We start from the raw sequence: 12,887 nt of genomic DNA, 5'->3' as shown, positions 1-12,887 counted from the left end.
AAAAGTTTGGTTACTGTAGCAATCTTTTTGTGTTAGCTTTACATTAAGAAGTTGGAAGGCTAGCGTTGCAGAAGTGCAATGATATTTGTCAAGTTTTCCCACTTTTTGTAGATGAAACACTTTTTTTTCCAATTGCTACTATGCTGAGCATAGTAAAATTCTTCAAGATGAAATGCAAGATGGAAGATTTATTTTCAGAAGAGTGCATTGGAACAATGTAGTTCTACTGGCATTTTACTTTTATTTTATTTTAAAGGCAATTTGTAGATCCCACTGTGGTTTCTACTGTTGGTTCTTCCTAAAATATTTAATACTATCACCATTCTTAGGATTATTGGGTCTACTAAGAGTAAGGTAAGCAATCCTTGTTTTAATAGGAACTAGTTCTACCTCTAAAGCTAGAGTCTCAAGCCTATTTCCATAAGTACCACTTAGTGGGTTCAGTTATTTTTATATTATTATTAAGCTTATTATAAAACTTCTTGTTTGTGTTCTTGATAGACCTTAATAGACTTTAAGGGTGCATTGACTTTTCATTAGATTGTGAATAGCTTTCAGTGTTTGTTTTGCCTGCTATGGCTCCAGCTGTAATTCCAGCTACCCTGGACGGTTTCCCCAAGTGGGCTCTATGCTCTGCCTAAACATAACAAATTTAATAACAGGAAAGGCTCAGAATGTCCAGACAACGTGATTTCTATTTCTACAAGTTAGACCTATAGTCCTCCATTTTAGCCAATTAATGTGTTCATTGCCCCTAAATGCATTTCTAAATACATTTATAGAAAAATTTAGACATTTGAAAAAAAACCCAATACAAATATTGAGAACTTTTTCTAAAAATATGCATCAGGTTAAAAATCTGCCATGAAGTAACGACGCATGTGCGTACAGCTTGTCCTGTACAGCAGGTCTGGTGTTCTCAGGCTGCATTCCCAAGTGGGAGTGAGTACCGGCTCCCTCCACCCCTGGGATTTTCCTGACCTAGAGGAAGCAACTAAGCCTTAGTTTTTTCTTTGTGAATGTAAGGTTTAATGCAGATCAATAGGCCCCTTCTGGATCTAAAAATCATATCAATATATATATGTGTATATATATGTGTATATATGTGTGTATATATATATGTGTACATATATGTATTTCAGTTAGGGAAGACAATGGAATTTAACAGAAGACATTTTAAACACCACTCTTGGCTTCAAGAACTCCACACCCTCTTAACATAAAACTAACAAAACCAACGGGATTTAGATTGAAGAGGGGTTTCATTAGTGCTAAAGAAAAAGTAGCGAAGTAGATTTTGTATTCAAATTAGGGAATGAAAGTATTTCTTTTGTACCTAACTGTTGGGCTCTTGCAGCTCAACTGCCAAGCACGTAATTTTTTTATTTTCATGTCTTTAGATTTCCATACTGTGTAGTGTTGTTAGTGACGTTAGATATTCGTAGCGAACTATTGCCTTTCCATAATACAGTCAAGCCTCAGTTCTCCAGCATCTCCCGTCATGAACAATCTGGTTCTTGGCCAAGTTCTCCACGGAACGGATGTCTCTGCTGTCACACAGAACTCTGGTTCTCGACCCCACCACCCTTTTGTGCTGATAACCTGTCTGATCAGGTGACAGACGAAGGAGAGAATGTGTGAACAGGAGTCACACATTCATGTCTATTCGTGAATATTTGTCTGGTTGTTTTTTGGTTTTTGTTGCTGTTTATTATTATTACATATGTACAGTAAGTCACCATGGGTCCTAAGGAGGTTAGTGACACCAGCAAAGCAACAAGGAAAGCTGTGAGAACAAGGATAGAAGTTAAAAAAGAAAGAATTGCAAAGAGGTGTTCCAGTGTCCGATCTGGCTTCCGAGTGTGCCATGGCGACATCGGCGATCAGCCCAGCTTCAAACCATAAAGAGGCCGTCAAGAGTGCTCATGTTGCTGAGGGTGTGAACGAGCTCCTGAAACGGCCATCACAGGCACCTGAGAAAGGTTAAAACGGACTTGTCTGTGGGCTGGGAACGGATTCATTCAATTTATATTATTTCTAATGGGGGGGGGGGATGATTCGGTTTTCGAGCAAGTCACTTCTCGAACAGCCTTCCTGGATGAATTAAGTCCAAGAACCAAGGTTCCCCTGTAGACCTTTCCCCATTTGCGTGACCTTAATTGACTCAACTCCTTGTTTGGCTTGCAATTTAAATATTTGAGGCTACTGAAACTTGGCTTCATTTGAACTTTCTGTTCTGTGTTTTGAATGCAAAAACTTCCAGATTCTGAAATACCAAATAAATGTTGTGGCAGAGTTGCTTTTAACCTCCAACACAGTACAGTCAGATTTGTTAGGTGAGTGTCTTTTTTTTTTTTTTTTTAATTCATAAATCGTGCAGATGACATCTGCACTAACTCGACATCTAACCAAGCACCTGGGGTGTGGCCTGTCCTTTTCTAGCCAAGCCCTGGAGGACACTGAAAACTATGACAACATTTTGTGACCCATGGCAAATCACTTTAAAGTTAAAAATGGCCTTAGAGGCAAGTGGTTGGTTGTAAGTGAGCTCTGCCACCTCTCCAGAATGGTTAAAGGAGAAGGGAGTTGGCTGATTCTGTGATGATAACCAAGTAAGAGCTGTCAGAAGTCGTTTCTAAATTGTTCTCAAAAGAGAAGTCCTGTGCATTTATTGGTCTTGCCTCTGCCTCCACCCGAGGTCCTTTCTCATCAAAATATCACTATTCATTTTTCTTCCCCACAATCTTTTATAGTTAGGCCCCTGAGGCTGCAAAATGATTAAGACAGTGACTCACAGTCCAGTCAGAGAGACATGCTTGAGGACAGATAAACTATAGTGCAAAGTAAGTGCTGCAGGAGAGGTGGTTGTACATGGAACTGAGGAGACTTAGGAGTGAGCTCCTTGGGCTGAGGAGGAGAAGGGGCCTCATGAAAATAGTGGCATTTCCACAGGACTTTAAGGAGTGCCTAAGGCATTGGGCAGGGGTCTTCTAAGCAGAGAAGCCGACTTTCCAGGCAGAAGGAACGCTACTGTGGTAGTTAAAATGATCGTTCCCCTCCCCCAAAATATATTCACTTTGGGGCTTTGCAGGTGTGATTCAGCTGAGGATCTTGAGACGGAGAGATTTCTTAGGATTATCCAGTGGGCCCAGTGTAATCACAAGAGCCCTGGAAAGTCAAAGAGGGAAGCAGAAGTCAGCATCAGGGTGATGCCACATGGGAAAGACTTGACCAGCCATTGCTGGCTTTGAAGGTGGGAGGGGTCCACGAACCAAGGAATGAAGCTGGCATAGGCAAGGAAACGGATGGTCCCCTAATTAACCCATTATGACCCATGTTGAACCTCTAACCCACAGAACTGAAAGATAATAAAGTTCTGTGTTAACTCACTAAAGCTGTGACTTAAGTGCCATAGAAAGGAGCCGTAGAAAGCAAATACAGCCACATGCAAAGAAGGATTTGGGGTGATGGAATAGTGGGCAGGGGCAAAGGGGAATGAAGTGTTCCTTTCCTTGTGAGAACCTCAACATCATGCACAGGAGTGTGGATTTTATCCTATTACGGATAAACAGTGGGAAACCTGCAGAGGACTTTTAAATAGGAACGTGCAGTGACCAGACTGCTGCCAGAGCCATCTTCCTAAAACAAAGCCACGTATATAGCTCAGTGTCAGGTTCACAGGGCAGTTTGACAAAGGGTGCCCAACCAGAGGTGGGCAGTGACGGATAGGGATCGGGAACCAGCGCGTTATGTGATTCGGTTCTCTGAATTGATCTGAAATGACATCCGTAGGCATGTGTGAAATTAATAACTTAAGGAAACTTCCCCTCACGATTCTCAGTGGAAGGGCACGGAGGGTAAAGCAGGCAGGCCAAGTGGCATCGGACTGCTTTGTTTCTGCTCATTGTAGCAGGCAGCCGCTCTGCTGGCTACATCCCGTGCAGACCCGAGCGGGAGAGCTGCGAAAGCTCAAGTGTAACATTGTTAGCTTGAGAATGATGTTATGTCATCCGAGCCAACTCTGATTAGTTAGTAGCTGCCTGTAGAGCTTGCTGTAGGCTTGCACAGGCTCAGCTGAGGAGTTGCCAGGGTCAATTAGCAGTCTTTCCCATGGGCTCCTTATTTGCTGGGGGATGGCGACAGCTATAATACTAGGTGACCTAAGTTCTGTTTTAAATATATGGAATTTAATCATTCTTTCCAGACATATTTATTTGGTCTCTTTAATGTTCAAGGGCTTAATATCTGTCCTGTAAAACCTTACAGTTCGGTTGAATTGACATCTCTGTGTTTCCAGAAAACCTAAACTGAAGAAATCTTCTACCTTAGTGTTACAAAAGTGGCTTTGAATTGAAACTAAACTGTATGTTAGGGAAAAATTGAGTAAGTGAGAAACAAATTTTTCAGACAGCATGGTAAAGGAATCCCTGGCCTGGAAAAATCTGATACTGGAAAGAACAGTAAGACTTAATTAAGATTTATATTAATGAAAACAAACCATATATCTGTATTGCGTAGCTTTCATTTGCATAATTTTGTAAGATTTTTACCCAAACTTCCCTATATAATGATGCAATAATTATTGTTTTCTGCTGCAAGGGAAGAGCTCAGTGTAAACTGTTCCTCTTTTTTGAATCTCTTCTGCCTTGGTCTCTGGGATTCGTGCCTTAGCCTTTTTTGTTGTTTTGGGGGCTTTTTTGTTTTTGTTTGTTTTTTATTGCTCTTTTTCTGAGTTTGTTTTTCCAGTTTCCCTAGGTTCTAGACTTCGTCTTATCATCTTGTGGCCCACTCTGTTCTTTCCAGGTAATTTAATTTTTCCTCAACTGTGTCAGTCACTCTTACACCAGTGTCTCCAAATCTATATCTTCAGATAAGCTTCTCTTATCTATTCATTAATTAATTCACCAATTCATTCAACAAATATTGATAACCCAAGAGCTTATAATCTAGTGGAGGGACAGATGTGCAGAGGACCATCACAGTGAAAATATGAAGTTGTGGGTAAAGGTCTGTAAGAAAAGGAGTGTCGGGCTACCTGGGGCGTCCTGGAAGGCTTTGAACCATGACTTGAAGGCTAAGTAGGGGTTCACCAGATGTGCAAGGTTCAGGAGGGCAGCGTGGTGAAAGGCACAGAGGTTCTGGGGGTCTTCAAGAAGCTCAGGAAAGGGACCATGATGGGGTCAGGGGAGGGGATGCTCCAGAGATGAAGCTGAAGAGGTGGATGGGAGTCAGGCCATGAAGGATCATGCGTTCCCTGCCAAGGACTTCATAGTTTTGTGCTACTGGCAACATGAAGACAGGGAATACGTTTTAAATCAGATCTTTTAGAGTCAGCCGACTTCCTCAGCAACATGGTATATGGACTGGAGGGCAGGCAAGTCTAGAGGCAGGTCAGCAAGGAAGGAGTCTATTAAAGTGCTGCCAGTCAGAGGTGATGAGTGCGTAAACCAGGGAGTGGTAGCCGTGTGGCAGAAAGGCAAGGATGGAATTGGATTATCTGTGTCAAGTACTACAGAAGTGTGTAAGGCATACCCCCTCAAGGGATTGGGGCTTAGAGCAGTTTCTCAAAGGCTCTCCTACCAAGTGCAAGACTTTGCGTTACCAGAGACCAACTTCCACTGCACTGGCTTAAGGCAGAGGGACCTAAAGTAAGGAAAGTATACACGGAGCGGTGTGTGAGGGAAGTCGAAACATCATCATCACAGGGCACAGACTTCGTAAGAGAGGGTGGAAGAAAGACGGAATTAATTCCCTGATGGTTCTCCAGCTTCTGGACAGAAGCATTTGGGGTTTGCCAATGAGACTGAAAGAGAATTAGTAAGGGGTGAGCTTCCCTAATTCTGGATCACAAAGTAACTGTTTTAGAGTCTGGGCTGAAGTTGACTCTTTGTAATCAGTGGGAAAGAGGGAGCTTGCTGAGCAGATTTTAAAATATAATTCCAACTCTTTCCTTCCGTTGAGGATTTGAGTGGCTCATGGTGCCAGGAAGAGTGAAAGGGAAGGCTTAGGGAATACTTAAGGAAATAAATGGGTTGGAGTCCAGTGCTCGTGAATTACCCATTGAAGGGGCCCATCCAGTCTAAACAAGGCCAGAGGAGCCTGGGGCTAATTCAGATCATTCTTCTCTGTTCATTAAAGCAGTTCCTCTCCTAGACTAGATGGGATGCTTCTGTTTTGGGGTCTGTACTTTTCTCTACCCTCCTGAAAGTACCGAGAGCTCTGTAATATTTGTAACAGTGGAGACCATCCCTAGTTGTCCAGCAGTTAACTCTTTTCCCAGAGGCCAGGTGTAAAGGGGTAGGTAGGCAGACAGGGACTGTGCTTTCTTAAAGGCATGTAAAGTGCTCTTTCCCTCTCCTCAGCGGAGGAAGGTATTTGAGTGAACACTGCATTAGTGTTTGGCTCCAAGATTCACCCAAGACTGGCAGTAACCATTGATGTTTCTTGCTTCTCAGCTGCTATGGTTAATTCCATTTTGTAAATTCCTGCCTCCCTGCGGAAGCCAGGCACTGAGCGGCTTTGCCCTGCCGCTGGGCGGCCTGCACTTCTGCTCCTGCCCTCTCCCGGCCCGTCTTTTTGCCATTCCTGCTGCGAGTCCCAAGTGGGAGGGAAGGTTTTTCCCTTCAAGGTTCAGACAGCCCTAGATTACTTGGTCTCTGAGTGAGTCTAGCTCTTGTTAGACTTCCCAAAGTTGTTGTCCTTTCTAAAACACTTTGGAGGAACTTGAAATTAATTTCAAGAAAACATTTGAGTATTATCGATCCTTTGCTTTACTATAAGTACATCTGAACCCAGGACATAGAGTGAACTTTTTGATCCTATCCTGCCTTCACAGGGCATCTCATCCCTACTCCAGGTTATGGCTATCTCCCCTTCTTTACTGGGGTGGTAGTTTTTACTTCCTAAATAATGGATCATCTGTCCCAAAGTCCTCTTTATTATTTCTCCTAAGAGGCCCTGGAGGCCTCTTATTAATAGAATTTCTGGAGGGGTGCCTAGTACCAAATAGAGTTCTAGAGATAGGCCTTGCTAAAAGATACTGTAACAGATTTTTATTTTTAATTGGCATGCCATGTTTATTTTCACCCCTGCTTATCTAAATTGCCCTGTCACCTTTATTCATCTTTCAGGACTTGGCCAACCCCAGGGAGCATCCTGTGACCTTTCCAGCTGGCCCTCCACTGAATTTCTGTGGTATTTACCCAGTATGGTGCTTAATTATATATGGCTCTGTATGCATCAAAATTCTGAGCACTTCTATGGTAAAGACCTGGTCTTAAAGTTTTTAAATCTGCCCTGGCCGGTGTGGCTCAGTTGATTAGAGCATAGTCTTTCTCTCTCTCCCTCCCTCTCTCTATCAAATCAGTAAAAGCTTGTCCTCAGGTAAGGATAAAAAAAATAAAAAGTTTTCTAATCCCCACAGGAATTGGTACTAAATTGATGATAGTGGCCTCATAAATACTTCGAGTTCAGTTCATTGATATGACTGGCTCCTAATTTGTTTTTCTCACTTAGATGAATTCTGACTGCCCAGCTGAGAAATCACTGAGAACACCTAGGAAGTGTGCTCGGACCAGCAGGGCCTTTTCCCATCAAAAGTGATAGAAAAGCAAACCTTCCTTCAAAAATTCTCTGTGGAAAGCATTGAATCCACATTTCCAACTTTCTTTTGCTGTTTTGTTTAGTTTATTTTCCATTTGTCACATCGAAAATCACTTAACTTTGGGGAAAGACCGATCTTAGTATATGTGCTAAAGTATTGCTCTTATGTACAAAATTTTAAAACCATTTTTTAAATAATAAATCACAATATTTTGAAATTATTTTTTAAAATAATAATTGTGACAGTTTGGACATTTGTGTGGTGTTCCTGTATTGACAAGTGTGTGCAGGTTACGAGAGCCCCGGACTGAGTCAGAAGGTGTGTTTCTATGAGGGCTGGTGGCTCGGCCTCTGCTCCTTTCACTGTCACTGTGGATAGAGCCACACACGCCTGCACGTGTCATAGGGCAGGGGTAAGGCTCAGAGGAAATCGTTTCTGTGGGGGTGTTTTGTAAACCAAAAGAATATAAGGGACACTGATCATTGTTGTGCTCTTAATGATAATTAAATCAAGTAGAATTTAAATTACAGAGCCTCTTCTGGGCTGTTTCTCATGAAGATCCAGTTCTTAGGGAGAGTCTGTTAAAAACACTTGGCATGAGTGATCCGGAGAAAGGCTTATTATGAAATTCCACTTTGTGATAATGGGCTGGTGGAGGAAGGAAACTAAAGAAACTAAAGCTTTTTAAACTATCTTTCCAGTTATAGAGCATTTTTTTCCCCCAAATAAATGAAATTTTATTCTGATAAAAGAAGAAACCCTGGGTGATCCAGTTCTGTGCTGTGGCTCTGAATGGCCTTAATCAGAGAGCCACAGAGACAAGGAGTGATGATTGGTTTCGACATTCTGAAATCTAAATTAAGTAGGCAGTTGCTTTTCATTTCAGCAGTGGGAAGGATGTGTATTTCGGGTGATGGGGATGGGAAAACTTTCCCCTTTCCTTCCCTGTTCATTCTTCTGGCTGCTCGAATAATTAAAATGACACAAGGCAGATGAACAGGAGAAAGTCAAGCTTTAAAAGTATACACAGGGCACCGTAGCCAGTTTTGCTCAGTGGTTAGAGCGTCGGCCCATGGACTGAAGGGTCCCGGGTTCGATTCCAGCCAAGGGCACGTACCTCAGTTGCAGGCTTGGCCCTGGTTGGGGTGCGTGCAGGGGGCAACCAATTGATGTGTTGTCTCTCTCACATCAGTGTTTCTCTGTGTCTCTCTCTCCCCTTCCACTCTCACTGAAAAAGCAATGGAAAAAATATCCTCAGGTGAGGATTTTTTTTTAAAAAGTGCATATAGGGAATCCACGTAATCATGAAAATTCCAAAGACGGTAAGGCAACATGAGGTATAGTTGTCATTCTGGACTAAGGAGGGGAAGTAGGGGTCTAGGACTTTAAAGGGATGAAGCAATTCACGAGGAGATGAAAAGAGTTAATGTTTAGTAATCAAACATTTGCTGGGCCCTCTTGAATCCAAGACACAGGGCGGAGGACTGGCATGAAATGGCTTTGCCAGGCTCCTCCCGGCCCACCGCACCTCGATCAGGGTCAACTCTGGTGACCTATGACGATAGCTCCCTTCCAGGAGGAAGAACTCTGTCTTAAACTCTTCTAGGCTATAAGGGAGAAGGCCAGAGGTTGTTCCTGAGCCTTCTGGGCCTTGATTGTTTTCAGCTCAAATAATGTGCTTGACAGAGGGACACATCTCAGGGCAGCTCGTTCTGAACCCTGCACAGGCATAGAAGTTAGTCCCCACAAAGTTACTTCTCTCAGACCACAGCTGGTGTCCTCTGACAGGCCAGATTCCCACAGCCTCCTTCCACGCTCTCTAAGCCTCTGCTCCCAGGGCCCAGTTTGGAGCACCACAGCCTCTCAGGGCTCATGTTAGGGAAGGATGCATTTCTGAGCATTGATTTCTAAAGAAATCTTTGTAGCTGCCCAGTAAGTCAGAAATATGTCTAAGTGAAAGGGCATAGAAGTAATATAAATTCACTCAGCAGATATTCAGGTGCCTGGCTGTGCACGAAGCATGTTTCTAGACATGGGAGAGGCGACGGTGAACAATGTCTACAACAGAAGGCAGCCCTCTGGGAACTTACATCTTCGCAGGGGCAGGGTAAAGGTGGACAGCGAGGGATGGGGCGTGGGGCCCACTATTTTATGTAAGATGACTAGGGAGGGCCTGCTGACAGGTGACATTTGAGTCAGAAAGGAAGTGTGGGAGTGACTCTTGTAAGTACCCAGGGAACTGCTTCCAAATGAAGGACTGGCAAGTGCAAGGGGTCCGGTGTACGTGGCATGTTCCAGGATTAGCAGAGCCCAGTGTGGCAGGTGGAGAGTGAGAGATGAAGACTGCGAGGCAGCCAGGGACCAAATATCAAAGAGGCCATGGAAATGTACGTTGTAATAACTTAAAGAGGATTCATGTTATATTTTCATTTTCTTGAAGCATTCCCCATGCACAGATTGTTAGTAATCATTCGAAAAAAAAATGGTAATGAATGCCTCCTGCCTAGCACAGTCAACAAATATTTGAGCACCAACCACATTTTGTTATAGGGGAATTTTCATGATGAAAACTACACCCCAAGTTGCAAGAGCAGACACAAGACCACTCCGTAGTGAATTATCAAGTGAAATGAAGGTTTTAAGGCCCCAGATGTGGGTAGTGATAATCATCAGCCCTTCAGTGCTACAGCAGAGATTTACACAGCCAGTGGTTCTGGGTCTGGAGGGGAAAGGTTGGGTCAGTGGCGTGGCCACAGGTACCGGGGCGATCACCTGCATTAGTCCAGGTAGCAAGGTGAGAGCAGCCAGGCTCAGTCCCTGTACCGAGCTGCCCCAAGAGTGGGTTTGAAGGGAGAGGCGCGCATCTATAGCCGTGAGGGGCGTCCGTACCTGGCACCCTCCCAGCTGGCCCATCCTGCCTGCCTTAAAGAAGCCCTAGAGGAACCTGAGCTGATTCGCCTCTGCAGTATGCTAAGGACAGCTGGAGGTTATGAGTGGGGTGTTGGGAGGGGGCTGGGGGGTCCACAGGCATTGGGAGCCTGAGTCTGTTTTCTCCCTCATCATATGGTCCAGGATGTAAGGAACACGCAAAAAGTTGCATTTTCTATGGAGAACAAGTTCCCTTGTACTGTGTGGTGCACAAGCTGACTCCTGGGCCATCCACCAAGTCACAGATGGCTTGGCGATCACAGTGCTTTGCCCTGGTTGAAATCCCTCCAGTGGGATCTTCATCTGTATGTGACAAACCCCTTGCTTTTCCCCTCGTCTCTCCTCACCTCACCATTTCTTTCCTTCACCCGCCACAGCCACACCCCTGGCTGTTGTGGTCACAGAATGGTAGCTGTGGAAGGGACCTCAGAGATGGGTCTGTGGCTCAGAAGGACAGCTGGCTGCCAGAGGTCACCTACTCATCAACGGCAAAACTGAGGAAAGTAGCTAGTATATCACTCCCAGTCTGTGGGTCCTAATCCTAAAAGGCTACACTGGTCTTCTCTTCACACCTGACCCCCAAATTTCTATTCTTGATCTTAACCTCAGGGCCCATCTCATATCTCAGGAGCCTAATTCCACCCTAATTCTGACCTCAGCTCCCTGGCCATGGGGAGACCTGGAGCAGGTTCCTCTTCACGGTGGCTGTCCTTTGGAACACTGCAGGTATTCCCATTGCTCCTCTCTCTTGGTTAGGCTCATGTTAGTACTATCCTTCACACTCGGGAGTGAGTTAAGTAGCATTATCATGGGCAGTCCCACCGCAAAGTAGCCACCCTTTTAAGAATATCTCTATGAAGACCTGTCATCCCAGTTCCAGACAAGTGCTCTTTATTTGGCCAGTTGGGAAGCCATCTGTGTAAAATCACATTCGAGAAAGGCACTTTCACTATCAAGGCCTTAAGAGTTTGCAAAGTGTGCCAAAATCTGCAAGAAAATGTAAACTCGCAGTTGCGTCAGGCCATGAATCATGTTTAGGAAAGAATGCTAAGAATATTGCTCTCTGATTTATAGACCAGGGGGCTCTGCAGGCTGCCCGGGGATATGGGTTTGCCTACTCCGCCGGGACTTGCAGGCAGGCAGCCAGGGCAGCCCTTGAATAAAACAGCTCCTTGACGCCTGGGAGGCTCTGGCCATCTTTCCAGCCAGAGGAGAGCTCGGACTCATTGAGGTGTGCAGGCCGCCAGGGGTCCATCCGCTCCTGACTGGCTTCCCTCTGGATGTAGGTGCTTATGTACTAACTACGTCAAGATCCCCTGGGACAATGGGCTTGCGATGACATTAAAACAAGAATTGAAAGTGGGCAGAAGTAGTGCTGTAGGTTAGCAGGTAACAGAAATTAATTGGACTAAAATGAACATTTTAATCTCCCTGTATGCATACTCCAAATACTCCAAATGAGCAGGGAGAATGTTTTGAAAGGACACCCTTTTTTTAAAAAGGGGTTAGGGAGATGCTGGGAAAATATCTAGTGGTAGAAACAGGCAGAGCAAGACAGAAACAGCTAGAGAGCCTTCTGAGCCAGCTTTGGGTGGACTATAGAATCCGATAATGATGATGTCAAAGATTAAAGGAAAATGCCAAGACCACATTGCTAACCCTTCTATCTGCACCATAATGTGTTTTGGGGATTGCCTTGAGTAGCATAAAGGCTCCATCTGCCAGTGCACCTATCATCCCATTCGTAGTCGGTTCTCAGGTTTTGTTGATTCCTTGGACCATCAGATTTCTGGGGAAACATCTCTCTGATCAGTTAAGGATTTACATTAATTGGGCCTGAAATATTTCAGACGACTCATTTTGAATGAGAATTCAAAGAAATAAACACACTAAAACATCAATAAACTATTCTAAAAGATACACCTGTGATTAGAACAGCTCTCACCGCATATCTCAACAGCTAGAACAACTTGAACATTGCCCATGGAGCGGGAGATTTTAATGTAATATCAGACCCAATCTGGGCATGAGCTTTGTATCCTGGTTCTAAGCCACTAACTTGTGCGACTCTGGGTAATTGGTTACGTTCTCTGGGCCTCCCTTCCTAACGTCGTATAAATAAAAACTCTTGTGAGGAAAACATCCAAGTTTTTCCAGGTCTAAAATTCTAGTTCTGTGAACAAATCTCTATGGTAGGCCTCTTTTTATCTTGCTTACCGATAATCACTTTATCTGTAGAGGAAAGCCTTTAATATCTTCCTTTCCTCTCCCTCCTTTTTTAATCATTTACTTCTGAGAGCTTTATTTTATGTCCTTCTTACTTTTAATCAGAAAAACACATCACATGGGGAAAAAA

This window comes from Miniopterus natalensis, chromosome 4, assembly GCF_054644295.1.
Source record: "Miniopterus natalensis isolate mMinNat1 chromosome 4, mMinNat1.hap1, whole genome shotgun sequence".
Taxonomy (NCBI): Eukaryota; Metazoa; Chordata; class Mammalia; order Chiroptera; family Miniopteridae; genus Miniopterus; species Miniopterus natalensis.
This window is presented reverse-complemented; position numbering follows the sequence as displayed.